The sequence below is a fragment of the Pteropus alecto genome, unplaced genomic scaffold, assembly GCF_000325575.1.
Source record: "Pteropus alecto unplaced genomic scaffold, ASM32557v1 scaffold29, whole genome shotgun sequence".
Lineage (NCBI taxonomy): Eukaryota > Metazoa > Chordata > Mammalia > Chiroptera > Pteropodidae > Pteropus > Pteropus alecto.
The window spans coordinates 616,547-630,382 of NW_006443120.1; the positions used below are offsets into that span (position 1 = coordinate 616,547).

At 35.7% G+C, this 13,836-nt stretch overlaps 1 pseudogene; it reads right to left on the reverse strand.

The window, feature by feature from the left end:
• Positions 1-11,742: 11,742 nt before the first annotated feature.
• Positions 11,743-12,430, reverse strand: LOC102898721 (annotated as a pseudogene).
• Between the last annotated feature and the right edge of the window lie 1,406 nt (positions 12,431-13,836).

Sequence of the window (13,836 nt, forward strand, 5' to 3'; positions counted from 1 at the left end):
ACGAACAACGGAAACTGAAAAGTGAGAGTGTGTGATAAAGTTGAAAAGTTCAGAAGGTAAAAGAGTGGCTTCAGAACACATGAATTTAAAGTGGCAGATTTTTTTTCAGAGGAAGATGGTGCTGGGATGGAGCCTAAGTACAAGATGGTGATTGGCACATGTTTGAAGAAAAAGAAGATGGGGGAGGGGAAGGAGAGGCCTCAGATGCCATTTTACCCCTCAATAGGGGCAAACAGCAAAAAGAAGAGGGGAACTTACTAGAGTATAGTAAGGCCAGGGTGGTTAACCTGCATTTCTGCAAGAAGGAACTGTTTTTCCAGAGTAAGAAAAAGGCTTGGATATAAGGTGTCTTGGACCATTTACCCTGCCATTTACGATAAAGATTTAATTGGAGTATAGAATTATAATCAATTCTCCCACTAATTGGCCAAGATTCCCCATCAGGAAGTTTATACTGTGGTCATGGGATATTGCAAAAGACGATGTCTCTTTTTCTCCAGAATCTGTGGGTTAAACTGAGCCCAATGAGCTAGAATATAGCCAAGAGGACTCTTGGAAAGTACAGACGGTTAGTTTCTCATCTGAAAAGGAGAACAAACAACTGCAAGTCAGAGAGCCCAATGTCTTGGGGTCATGACTAGGAGTCTGGCATCCCAGAGCTCAGTGGTTAGTGGCAGATATCTTCATCAGCTAATATGCAGGGGACTACAAGGAGTACTATGTACTTGCACCGAATTCTCCTACCAAGGGAATTGGGAAAGGAAACATAGGTCTTACTCCGCAGTGTGGCTCTCTGGCATGGGAGAGGCAATTGAGATCAAAAGCAGAGAAGACAATTAGGGAGCAGAAAGCAGTTGTAAGGTAATAGATTGTAAAAGAAAGTGGTGAGAAAGGGACACCTGCATCCCTGGTCTCAGGAAAAAATGAGAAGAGAAGTTTCAGGGGTAAGAGTGGTCCGATGACAGAAAAGGAGGGGCTTCTAGCCAAGAGGGATGAGACCTGAGCCTTACCAAGACCATCAGGGCCATGTCACCAAAAGCTGTAACCACTGGAGGTGATCTAAATCCCTCATTGCCCCAGAGGTGCTGAGGGGACCTCGGTCTTTCTGTCAATGCAGAAATATATTACAAATCAGTGAAACTTAGTGAAAGATTTATTAAAGAACACTTCAAGAGAGAAACAGGCTATGCCAGAGATGGTAGTAGACCTGTAGAATTCAGGAAGTAAACCTTATATTAACACTTGATGGGTGGTTAGATGATTGGCACATGAGGTCATTTTATTGACATTCGGCTGTTCCATAACCCTTTTTCAACTGTGGCTGTGGTTACCCAGAATTTACTCTGTTATAATTAGATTCATGAACTTCCAGGTATATATATGATATCATAATGGTGGTATAACAAGGCTAAGGTCAAGGAAGGACAGTGTGTGTACTAACTGTGCAGGCATTTGTGGCCGGTCTAAACCAGTAGCTTTTTTTTTTTTTTTTTTACTTTCTTGTATTTTTAATGTAAGGATGTTTTTAACCACAAAATGGGTGTTTCTGGGCATTCCTAAGGGAGATCTCTAGGTTGGACCTTCATTCTCCTGTCACTCATGTCTACCTATCTGTCAAAAAAAAAAAATGGGAAAGTAATTTTTTAAAACAAATATAAATGTGAAATCATTTAAATAGTTAATACATAACTTTGATCTTCCTAGCAAATACATGAAAATGTTCTTATTTTATCCAAATTAGTTTCCAGAAACTAATGATAGAAATTTAAGAATCTTACAGCTAAATGTTTTCAGGGTTAACTTTGTTCTCCAAAGTATCTTATACTAAGCCTGAAAAAGATTGTTTTATTAAGGCTTACCCTAGTTATATTCACTCATGATTAGGCAACTTTAAAGAATAAAAGTAATGGTATTTTATGCGTACCTCTTTTCAAACACTAAAAGAGTTTCTGAGTGAGCACAGGGCTGCTTCCAGGTTGTAAACTACAGAAATCTTGACAGAGTCATAAATTGTTCACTGTAGCCAATATTTTTTTTTCGATTTATCTAAATTCTATTTGCTCAACCACACTAACTGAGCAAACCTCTGTAAAAGTAATGACTATGCGAAACAAGTTCAGAATCATTAAAAATTGATAACATTTAACTTTTACTTAATTGTATTAAATAATTGTTACCATACTGGCAGGTAATTGGAAAGAAATGGGAGAGTTAGCTGCACAAAGGATAGCAAAATTTATTTGCTCTGGACTCCCAGCCAGACTTGATCTCAAATTTCAGCTCTGTTTCTCACAAACTGCATGATCTAAGTGTGTTTCCTTTTCTCTCTTTCTTTCTTTCTTTCTTTCTTTCTTTCTTTCTTTCTTTCTTTCTTTCTTTCTTTCTTTCTTTCTTTCTTTCTTTCTTTCTTTCTTCCTTTCTTCCTTTCTTCCTTTCTTCCTTTCTTCCTTTCTTCCTTTCTTCCTTTCTTCCTTTCTTCCTTTCTTCCTTTCTTCCTTTCTTCCTTTCTTCCTTTCTTCCTTTCTTCCTTTCTTCCTTTCTTTTCCTTTCTTTTTCTTCCTTTCTTCCTTTCTTCCTTTCCTTTCTTCCTTTCCTTTCTTTCCTTTCTTTCCTTTCTTTCTTTCTTAAGAATTTTACCTAAAAGTCTTCATGTAAAATAAACAGGGGAAGTTAAAAGAAAAAAAAAAAAAAGCAGGGAGACTTTGAAAAGAATGAGTTTAAAAATAGGAGTTGACTGAAGTCAAGACATGGGTGTTTGAGGAGCTCAGACTCCCCCCACACCAAACCCCTCCACCTGGGGAGTAAGCCCAATTTATGACTGCAAGGAGGTGGCTGAGGTATGGTGAAAAGTCAGGAAGACCTGGTTCTCCTGTGTGACTTGAACAAGTCTGGGCCTCAGTTTCTTCCTCTGTAAAAAGAGGAAATATGTATCCATTACACATGGTTGCTGTGAGAATCATGTAAAATAATAAATGGGAACATGTCTAGCACATAGGAGACACTCCACAAATGCTGCCCTTCCAGCAAATTTAGCTAAAATATGCCCCTAGCTGGACATCAGGACTAAGGACTTTAAAGAAGTAGGCATCATCTCCTCTGACCTGAGGCTCTGGTACAAGGCAGTGTCTACCTTTGTCTACCTTTGACTCAGAACTGTATGCTAGCTTCACCCAGACCTTAGATTCCAGAAATGTCTCCTTAAATGTTCTGTGTCTCTGAGGACCCCCACAGTTCCTATGTAATCATGTGCTTTGCAAATGGGCTCCTGTATCCCCACATGATTGCATAGGTTCCTCTTAGGTGGCAGCCACATGCCAAGCTTTACACACTGTATTTTTGTTAATCCTCAAAGCAGCCCTGATATCAGCAAATCCTAGTACCATTGCCATCACATACATGATATAAATCAATGTTCCAGGTCCTACAGCTATTGATGGGGAAGCCAATACTCAAATAGCAGAATGTCTGACCCAGTGGCTCTCAATCTGGGCTGAAGAGAAAAATCACCTAGGAAGGCTTTAAAACATACTGATTCTTGGGCCTCATCCCAGACCTCCTGATTCTCTTGGTCTTAGTATTATACTGTATTGTATTGTGTCATATTGTTTTATTTTATTTTTTATTTTATTATTATTATTATTATTATTTTATCACCCAGACCCCCCGAGGGAGGAGATATAATCTTCATTTTATTACTGTGGCTGCTGAGCCTCACACAGGTAAATTGACCAATCAAGGAAGTAGCATAGTTAGGATTCAAATGCAGCTCTATCTGACCTTTCCAACTCATTCCTGGATACTCACCTGCCTCTCACTCATGTATAAGTTTTGAGGAGAAGGAATGTATTATCTTTATATCACCTTGGAAGTCATAAAAAAATATTTTGCACACATAGTAAGCACAAATGCATATATATTTAAAAAAACGCATTTGTTTTCAGAATTATTATTTTTTTTTTTTGGAGGGGAACCTCAATTGTAATACACAGGGGAGAATCCCTGATCTTGTTTCTTAGTGTTCAGTTTCCTAGAAAAAAATGGGAGGTAAACTTAATACCTATGTTAAGGGGTAGCAAAGGGAATCAAATGAAATGATGCAATGGAACCCTTAGCCCAAACATTGTCAGCTTCCTTCAGATGTTGATGTTTAATTATGACTATAATAAGTATCACTTTTACATAAGCAAACTGAGTTTTTGTGAATTTGTATGAAAGAAATGAATTCGGCAAAATTCTGTTTTTCAGATCACTTAAATTCTTTCCTTCTCTCCTTAGAGACAATTTATTGAGACAGGTGTGAAGCTGAGTTTTGAAGTTTACACAACAGGAGAACTCCTCAGTGGATAACAAAAAGAAAAAAGAGAAGATCTACAAGGATTAGAAAATCTTATTGTTGCAATTCAGGTACTAGCTTCAGCTACTACTATCTCTATGAGTAATTTGCCAAACAAGCCTAGATTTTCAGCCCAATAGTCCCATCTCTTTTCAGAAATCCTCATTCCCTATCCAAGTATCGATGCTTCTTCTCCAACCAAGCCAATTCCCAAAATTGAAATGTATCCTTTCCTCTTTCCAAATTAACCATCCTTATGCTGTTCAGCTAAATTATCTACTGCTTAGCTAAATTCTGTCTGTAAAGTTGGAATAAAGCATAAATCTCTAGGATTAAGCTATTTGTAGTTCCCCCAGTTCACCATCTGTGTAGACCTTCATGTTTTGTGCATACTCCTCTCTCAACCTACCCCCTTTATTTACCTGCTCTGCAAATTCCTCTTCGTCCTTCAAAGCAGTTTGAATTTTACCTTCCCTGAAAAATATTTCATGATGCCCCAGGCTGAGTTAGTCATTTCTTCCACTGTTTTCCAAAGTCCCTTGTTTTGTTTGTTAATCACAGTATTTATCACATCAGTTAGCACATGTATTTCCCCATTAGACAAAATGTCAGGGGCTGCTTGATTCTTTATAGTTTTTTATGTGCCTACCCCAGGCCTGGAGTCAGGTGACCTGCAAGTGCTATATGTAAATGTAAGTGCTATTATTCTCTTCTAAAGTCAATGAAATTGGCTTTGGACCTAGCAAAATATTCACTGAACAGCGTAATCTTTCCTTAACTTTGCAAGAATGGGTACCTAAATGAACCTAAAATCACCTTACCTCTGAAAGAGAGGGGTGCCTTTGTTTTTTTCCTTTTGTAGAGATGTTATGGAAAAGCAGTAACATAAAGAGCATGGTATGGAAACTTAGAATTCAGGAAGACTGGGTGTATCATCCCCAGCTCCGCCTGACTGCTGGAGAGCTTTGTACACAATACCTTCTTTGCTAATCCTTAGTTTCCTCTTTTATTAAAATATAGAGATGTTATGAGCATTAATTGAAATGGTACATAAAAAGAGCTGAGCAAATGTGTGGCATGTGACAATGTATGAATGAATGACTGATTGCTGCTAAGACCCTTCCTCCTCCAGGAACTTGGTCCTACGGCTAGAGGAAGTAATAATGTAGGGGAGAGGTAGAGGTGAAAAATATGTATTACTAACAAGGAATGTAACCCAAGGTTGCACATGAACAGTCATTAAGAAAAAAGCTCTACCCAAACATCTTATTTTGGAAATCAAATTCAAAGTTAAATACTTCATTTTATTTAGCAGCTACACATCGATGGCATTTAGGCAATATGTCGTGTGTGTGTGCTGTTTTGTTTTGTTTAATATCCAAAAAAATCTTTATTTTAAACACAGTAATTGTGTAAAATTAAATAAGATTATTATGATAAAGAAAATTTTGAAATAATCTTTCACCATGCAAAAACAGACTTTATCTTAGTCATTATAGAATCAATAAATTTTTGTAACCATAAACCTTTTATCCTGCTGTATGGTGTTCCTTGGTGAATTTATGATGTCTTCTTGAGAATCACTCATTCTATTGTCTTCAGACAGGGGCTAACTTTAAAAGATAGTGGCGCTCGCAGCAGAGTGTTCCATTGTGTGAATTGTTTTACATCCTCTCTTTTACACACTGTTCAGTAGAATAAATCCTTTTTTGGCCCACACTGCATGCAGCCAGAAAGCAAAGCAGAGAGTGAAGCAAATGACATCCCTGCACCCTAGAGGGCAGCTGGCTGTGTGCTGCCCTGCTGCCAAACTGTCCCCAGTGTGGCTGTGTGTTAAGAGAGAGTAGCTGGGAGAGAGGAACATAGGTTCTCCCCACAGGATAAGGTGATCAAAGATTATACCCTCCTAAAGGAAATGTGGGAGGGTAATATTTAAATTACAGGCCAAAACAATATATTAATATTCATTTATTGCACTAATCCTTATCAAACAACTTATTTTCAAAATTTATTATCACTTCTGACAGAAAAAAATACTAAAAATGTGTCAAAGTTTATCATTTATACAAATATAAAGAAAAAAATTCTTAGAATTGTCTCTTAACATCCACCTAGGGTTCCTTCCTTCTTCTCTTCCTTTCAGAGTCATTAGAAAATGATTTGCAGTCTCAGATCATATGAAAAGATTCCCATTTCATTTATGATGAGACTGCTTTAATAATCTTCCATTCCCTTGGTAATTAACATTGCATCTACTTAGGTCACCTCAGGACAAAATACCAAGGTGTATCCATTGATTATAATTTTTTCATTAAGTAAAGTGCTGTTATTTTTTTTTGCCTCAAGCTCACTTAATTGTCAGTTTTTCCTGAAATCATTTATTCATGTAGTCAGCCAGCCGATCCACACATTTACTAAGCACTTGTTATGAGTCAGGCTCTCTTCTAGTGTCTCTTTGAGCGGCACTTCTCAAACTTCAGTGATGATCTTGTTAAAACAGATTCTGATTCTGAAAATCAGGAGTGAGGCCCAAGACCTTACATTTCTAAGAGGTAATGTTAACAGTGCCAGTCCATGGATCTCCTAAACTTTTACATGAATTTAAAATAAGATGACTTAAAAAAAAAATCCAGTTTCAATTATGTGTTCATGAAAAAAACAAAGCAAACTCTAAACAGGATCAGATTTTTCAACTAAAGTTTGGATTTTCTATGTCCATTTAACTGATTTGATGTAATTATTGAAAAGTAGGCTGGACTAAATCAGTGAAGTCTGAAAGGAGTTCTATTTTGGGGTTGCACATGCACAGAATTATTATTTAATGAGAAATGAAGTAATATCTAGAAAAATATCTAATTGTCTTCAACTACATGAAAAGATAAGTTTACTTTCTACCTCACATTCAATTGTACTTTTTCAACTTTAGTGGTAAACTAACTAGAAATTTGAACAGTGTTTAAAACACTGAAATTGTGTGTTCTTTGTTTTCTTTCTAAAAACTTGCATACTGTTGTTAAAGAGTTTTTTTTTCTGTTGACATACTTGGGGGTGGGGCGAGAGGGGAGCTATTATAGTTCCTGAGTGGCTCTTTGAAAGCACAGACTCCCTTACCAGAAATTGCACAAACAGGTATTTCTATCTGGAAGGTGAAATTTGGCAAGGGAAACACCTGAGAAGATAGCATGGTGTGATTCAACACATTCCTAATTCATCATTTAAATTTCCATGCTTGAAGAAGATTTTGTTGGAAATTTTACAACTCTGAAATGAATGCTGAGTAAGACTCAGATAATACCAGGTTTGTTTTGTTGTTGTTGTTGTTGTTGTTTGGTGGTGGTGGTGCTGCAAAACTACCCATTAATCAAGAGAGAGCCCTGTATCACAATGACCAATTTTATTTCAATTTGATGCATAATGCCTTTTTTTTATGCCAAATAATGTTTTCTACCTTCTAAACTCCATGTTTTTCACAGCTCTCATCAGTAATGTAAAGACTCAAGGGAACACTAGTTCATCTGTCCCTGAGATTAAAAACAGAATGATATCTCAAAGTTTAGATTTTCCCTAAAGTTGTACAATGTTATCTCAGTGTATTTTTATAATTCTCTACACTTACACTAGCATATTGAATACTCTTAGATTTCCAGTTTGTTTTCTACACCCTTGCTTGTCTAAAATTGAATAGCAACCCAAAATTTGGAACTATATTTTTAACTATTAAGCCCACAAATGAATACTGAATGAAAAAAGTTTTGCTTCTCTTTCTTAAATTCTTCTTTGGGGTATCTAGCTGTAGTTTTAAAGCATGCACCTTACAAACATTTCCTTATTTATCAAGGATCATCTTTTGCAAGCTATCTCAACCTTCAAAGTGATAGAATAAAGTCTGCTCCTCTGCAAATATCAGGCTTTCATGAAGCCCAATAAAATGTACAGCATAGCTATGCTTACCATTCCTCTAGCAAACGTTTATAAAAATTGGCTACTGTCTGAGATCAATTTTAAAATATGCTAAAAATGATATGCCCACATTTTCCTGTGTTATTCTTCTGAGGGAAAAGTAGCTGAACATTCTTAGCCAGTCAATTTTACTGTGAGAATTCCCTTGTGCTGTGAATTCATTCAAAGCCAGGAGTATCACTTTACACAGTTTTTCATTGTACTCGAGGGAAGTTTATGGAAATGTTACAGAAATAAGTTACAAATGGAAACCTGGCTTTCTGCCAAACCTCATCTTTGTCTCCTGTTCTAACATTTCTTTTCCCCTTCTGTACTTAATGTGTTCTATAGCATATAGAACATTTATCTAAAACTAATCTTAGATATTCAAAATATAACAATTACATCTCAAACAATATTAATAACTGATACTTATATAGTGTAGCTATGAGCCAGGTATTTTCCTAAATGTGTTACATTTATTAAATGTAAATGCTTCCTGACTCTCTCTCTCTCTCAATTTCTCTCCCCTCTCTCCCGTCTCTCCCCTCCCTCTCCCTTTCCTTCCTTGCCTCTCCCTCTCCAGAGTAAACCCACACTCCACCTCCTCCAGCATGTACTTTCCCCTTAATAAAACTTGTGCTTTCCTGTTTGTTGTTCATCTTGCCTTTGGATTCTTTCTTATGGAATAAAACAAGAATCTGGTCACTGGAACCACACATACAAAAATGTAAATGCTTCCTAAATGTTTTACATAGATTAATTCATTTAATCCTGACAATAACCCATGAATTGGGTCCTGTTAGTATCCTCATTTTACAGATGAGGAGGACATTGAAGCACAAAGATGTGAAAGGATTTGTCCGGAGTCACTTAGCATGTTGGTTGCAGATGTAGAATTGGAGCCCAGATTGTCCTGCATCAGAATCTAGGCTGGCTAAATACTTGCCGAATAGTCCATGACAATTTCCCTCTGTCCACAATAAATGAATGGATCAGGAAGGACTATTGGAAAGAAGGTGGGGTGGATCTATGTTACATTTGACTTGACTTATTTTATGTTTAACCTAGGTATTACACTATGAAGTTTTAAGCAATTATATTACAATTTTTCTTTCAAAAATGGATTTTTAAAAATATTTTTTGATTTATGCAATATGACCAAAATAGCACATACTACAAAATGGCTTTTAGAAGTAAAAAGTGAAACATATATTTGGATTTCTTTTGCTTTATAATCATAATGATTTTCTTTAAAGAGTTGAGCTCTATGTCTTGAAACATTTTTTTTTAAGGAACAAAAAGAAAATTAAAAAGAGGAAAAAAGAGGAAAAAATGGAAAGTAAAAATATTTTTAAAATTCTGATTCACATGAATGTATAACATTAGAAATACCTATGTGATGCTTACTATGGTGCACTCTCTCATAAATTTGAGATTAGACACAAGAATTCTCATGAGACTGCTTGGCCTTTCAGGTTTGACAGGAAATACAAAAATGGGAATATATCTCAATATGAGAGTAGGTTGGTTAAACAGAAGATTCACAACCAAAAATTCCTGAGTAATATTTCCAGTCCTGACACTGACTTGTTCAGTGACGTTGGCATATTTCCAGGCCACTGTGAATTTATTTTCTCCTCTGCAAAATTAGCTAAACAGTCTTCTACATCCCAGATGTTGTAAGACTTAATTAATGTCAATGTTTGTGTAAAAATAAAATGCTGTTTACCCAATAAATGCCAAGTAATCTAGATTTTTTTACTCCCACTCTTGATAGGCACCAAAGAATTTAAAAGAAAAAACCTTAACTTAGTAAAATAGTTGGTGGTATCAGGCACTTTGCTGTTTATTAAAATTGGGCAATCTATTTCAGGAATAGTAATTGTTAAAAATTATTAACCCCTCACATAGTAACAATTTTCTGCATATAATTTACCAGATCTCACATAAATTGGACTAGTTAATAATTTAGAGCTGAATATGTCCATTATATCTCAATAAAGTTGAAAAAAAAATTACAGCTGTGTATTCATACCATTCACTTTACACTGCCGTGGTAGTGAAGATACAGTTATGGGTTCTACCTGCATTGAGTCTGCTGTCCCATTATCCTCTAAGGCTGCAGACTATTTATCTATACCATTAACCATCTTGGAAAGGCACAACAGCAAATCACAGATTTGACTCCATTCGCAGTTCTGAGAAAACGACTTACTGTTCTGTTTCCATCTTACTTTTTGCCTCACCATATTGCTTCTATCAAGACAAACAAGTAATAATTTGTTCATTCATGTATTTAAATAAGCATTTATTGATTGTTGACTATGTGTAAGACACTGTGCTAAGTAAACACTAGCTATGTGTTGGTAAGCAACAAAAAATAGTTCTTGATATTATAAAATATATTCTAAAATGGTATATAGACAAGGCTAGTAATTATAATCAAATGTTAAATTAACATGATGAGGAAAGTTTAGGGAGGCCAAACATTTTGTAGAAACCAGATATTATCTCTGTAAAGAGATGACAATTCGGCTGCAATTTGATAGAGGAGAAGAGCGTACCAGGAAGATAGAGCAGCATACACAATAAACCATGAAATTGAGAGAAGACATAAAGTTCAGTTTGGCTAGATCTCATGATGATTGATGTGAAGACAGAGAAGCCCTTTATCCTAAGAAGTTGAGAAGTTATTGAAATATTTTATGCAAGGATGTAAAGTAACTAAATTCAATTTTTTGTTGGTTGTTGTTATTGTTTTAGATCACTCTAATTGGAGTTCAGAGAGTAGATGAAAGGAGAGCACCATGCATGCTCATTAACTTCACAAGAGCTAACAGTGAGCTGGATGAAAGTAGTGGCAGAAATAGCGTAGAGAAATAGAGAGATTTGGCAAATGTTTAGAAAATAGTACTATCTGAACATAGAATATTATTGGGCATGTTAAAGCAGTAGTAAAACGGAAGGGGCTGATAAGGGAAAGTAGAATTTGAGGATTCCTCTTCAGTCTAGAGTCGTGATAGGGTGTAGAGGGAAACTTCACTGAGCTAGGAATCTTTAAAAGCCAAGCAGTTCAGAGGAAAAATGAACTTAGTTTCAGATTCATTAAGTTTGCAAAGACTGAAAAACATCTTAATGAAAACATCTGAGAGATAATTTAATATGACTCAGAGCATTCCATCTGGACATAAAGACTTAAGAGTCTTCAATATATAAATTGGAAATAAAGCCAAAGATGACATTGCACAGGGGATGTGTGTAGAGTGAGAAGAATGTATGGTCCGGGAAAAAGAGAAACATCAATATTTTATGAAAGGAATCAAAGAGAGAGAAAAAAAGAGAAAAGCTGAGACAGTAATCATTGCAAGTTTGAGAGAAACAGGTTGTCTCACACAGTGGTGGTGGGAAAGAGCACTGGAATAATTTTTTGTTGTCTGATCTCATTTATTTGTTACTCTTACAAAATCTCATTTTTGACTGGACTCAGACTTAGAGCTAGACACTCTCTGAGAGGAAGGTCTGCATCTCTTGGTAATCTGTTCCTGGTGTTTCTCTTTGGCCTCCTTCATTCTCTTAGCCAAAAGTTTAGCATATTCTGTAGCCTCTTCCTTATTTTTCTTAGTATGTTGTTTCTTCAGAGCAATATGCCTCCAATGTTTATGTTGCAGGATGCATGGAGTAACAAGACACTGAATCTCGGGTGCTTTGGTCCTAGATTTCTTACCTTCTTTGTTTAGGGGCTTTCTCCCAATATATTGGCAGACATCTTTTTTTTTTAGAGAGATTGAAAAGTTTGCAGATTCTGCTAGCTGTTTTGGGTCCCAGGAGATGAGGCATTATAGTATCAGTGAGACCAGGAATATCTTCTTCCTCTTTTTTTCACAATGACCACATTGAGAACACTCAGATTGGCATTCACAATGCAACCCCAAACAGATGTGTGCTTTCTTTCTCCAGTCCTCCTATCATTAGAAAACCTCATTTGTTGTTCCCTTCACTAATTCAAACCACATAACCCTTCCATTCTTTACCTAGAGCATCAGCAGCAACTTCTATGGCCATACGCTTCTCATAAAAAGTATGAAGTTTTTATTCATCGTCCACTTCAATGAGCTTCTGACAGCCAGTGACTGAGAAGGAGATGTTCAGCTTCATCCTGAAGTAGCCAACCGCCTCTGAGACACCATGAGAAAGAGCAACACTGGAATAATTTTAATGGTGAGAAATTTGTCCATCTGTCAATATTAAGAATATACATATGCCTCTACCTGATTTAATTTTTCAGAAGTTTACTCTTTATATAGGCACATCAACAAAATGACATATGAATGATGACAGTCTTTACATTAACGTTTGTTATAAAACTGAAAACAGCCTAAATGACATTCACTAAAGAACTGATTAGATAAATACATTATAATTATGTAATAGAACATATCGCTGCTGTTAAAAACTGTTTTCCTACTATTGCCTCGGTGATATTGTTAAGTGAAAAAAAGCAAGCTAGACCACTTCATGTGTAATAGGTTACCATAATTATGCTATATTACATACATAAAATAACTTATATATTATAATATGTAAACAGAAATGGGAAAATAGAGACAAAGAATATAGACATTCCTCTCTAGAAAGTGACTGTGAATGTAAACTGAGAGATATGGGTTACCACTGTTAGATAGTATGGAATCAAATGTGGCTTGGTTGAGATTAGAGATAAGCATATTCAGATATTGATACAAAGGAGAAAGTTTGGAGGAAAAGGAAAATGTGAGGAAGTTGGTAAAACAAGGCCAAGATAAGATTCATCATAGGGGGATGATTACATAGAAGATGAGGAACGCCATCTTTTCCAAATGTAACACATGGAAGGAAGAAAAAAATGAGTATGCATGAAGGAAAAGTGTAGATTTAGTCATAATTAAAGAAATTGGTTTTTTTACTCTTTAAATATTTTTTTAAATTAAATGTATTGGGATAACAGTGGTTACTAAAGGTATATATTGAGTGTACAATTAAATAATACACATCTGTATATTGAAGAATTACTTTTAATTAATTTTTATTTTCAATCTGGAGAAGAACTGAATGATTGGGGAAATGTAAGTCAGAAGTCTGAGAAACTGAACAAAGTTTAAAATTGTAAATGTGACAAATTGGAAGTCTAGAAGTATTGCTGGATGGTGTTGATGATACTATTGATGATTTCATGTAATATTCATTCTCATTTTATGTATAACTTATCAAAATCCTATCAGTGCCAATTGAAGAAGGTTGACGATGCATACCTATTTACTTCCTTTCTCTTCCAATTTCCCACTGAAATAACAGTCATATTTACAAAAGAAAAATTATTTTCCTACAGTGCTGAGAATGATCATGAAAATCATAAGGAAACTTCAGATTTTGATAAATTTTAGATTGAAGGATGGATCAACCAGAGTTTAAAAATCACAGGACAGGTGAAGAATGAACAGATGAAAATCTGCAGCAGAGAGTATAAGAAATGCTGGAAAGGCACTCTAGTGAATAGGAGACTTCAGTAGCAGGACATTCAACAA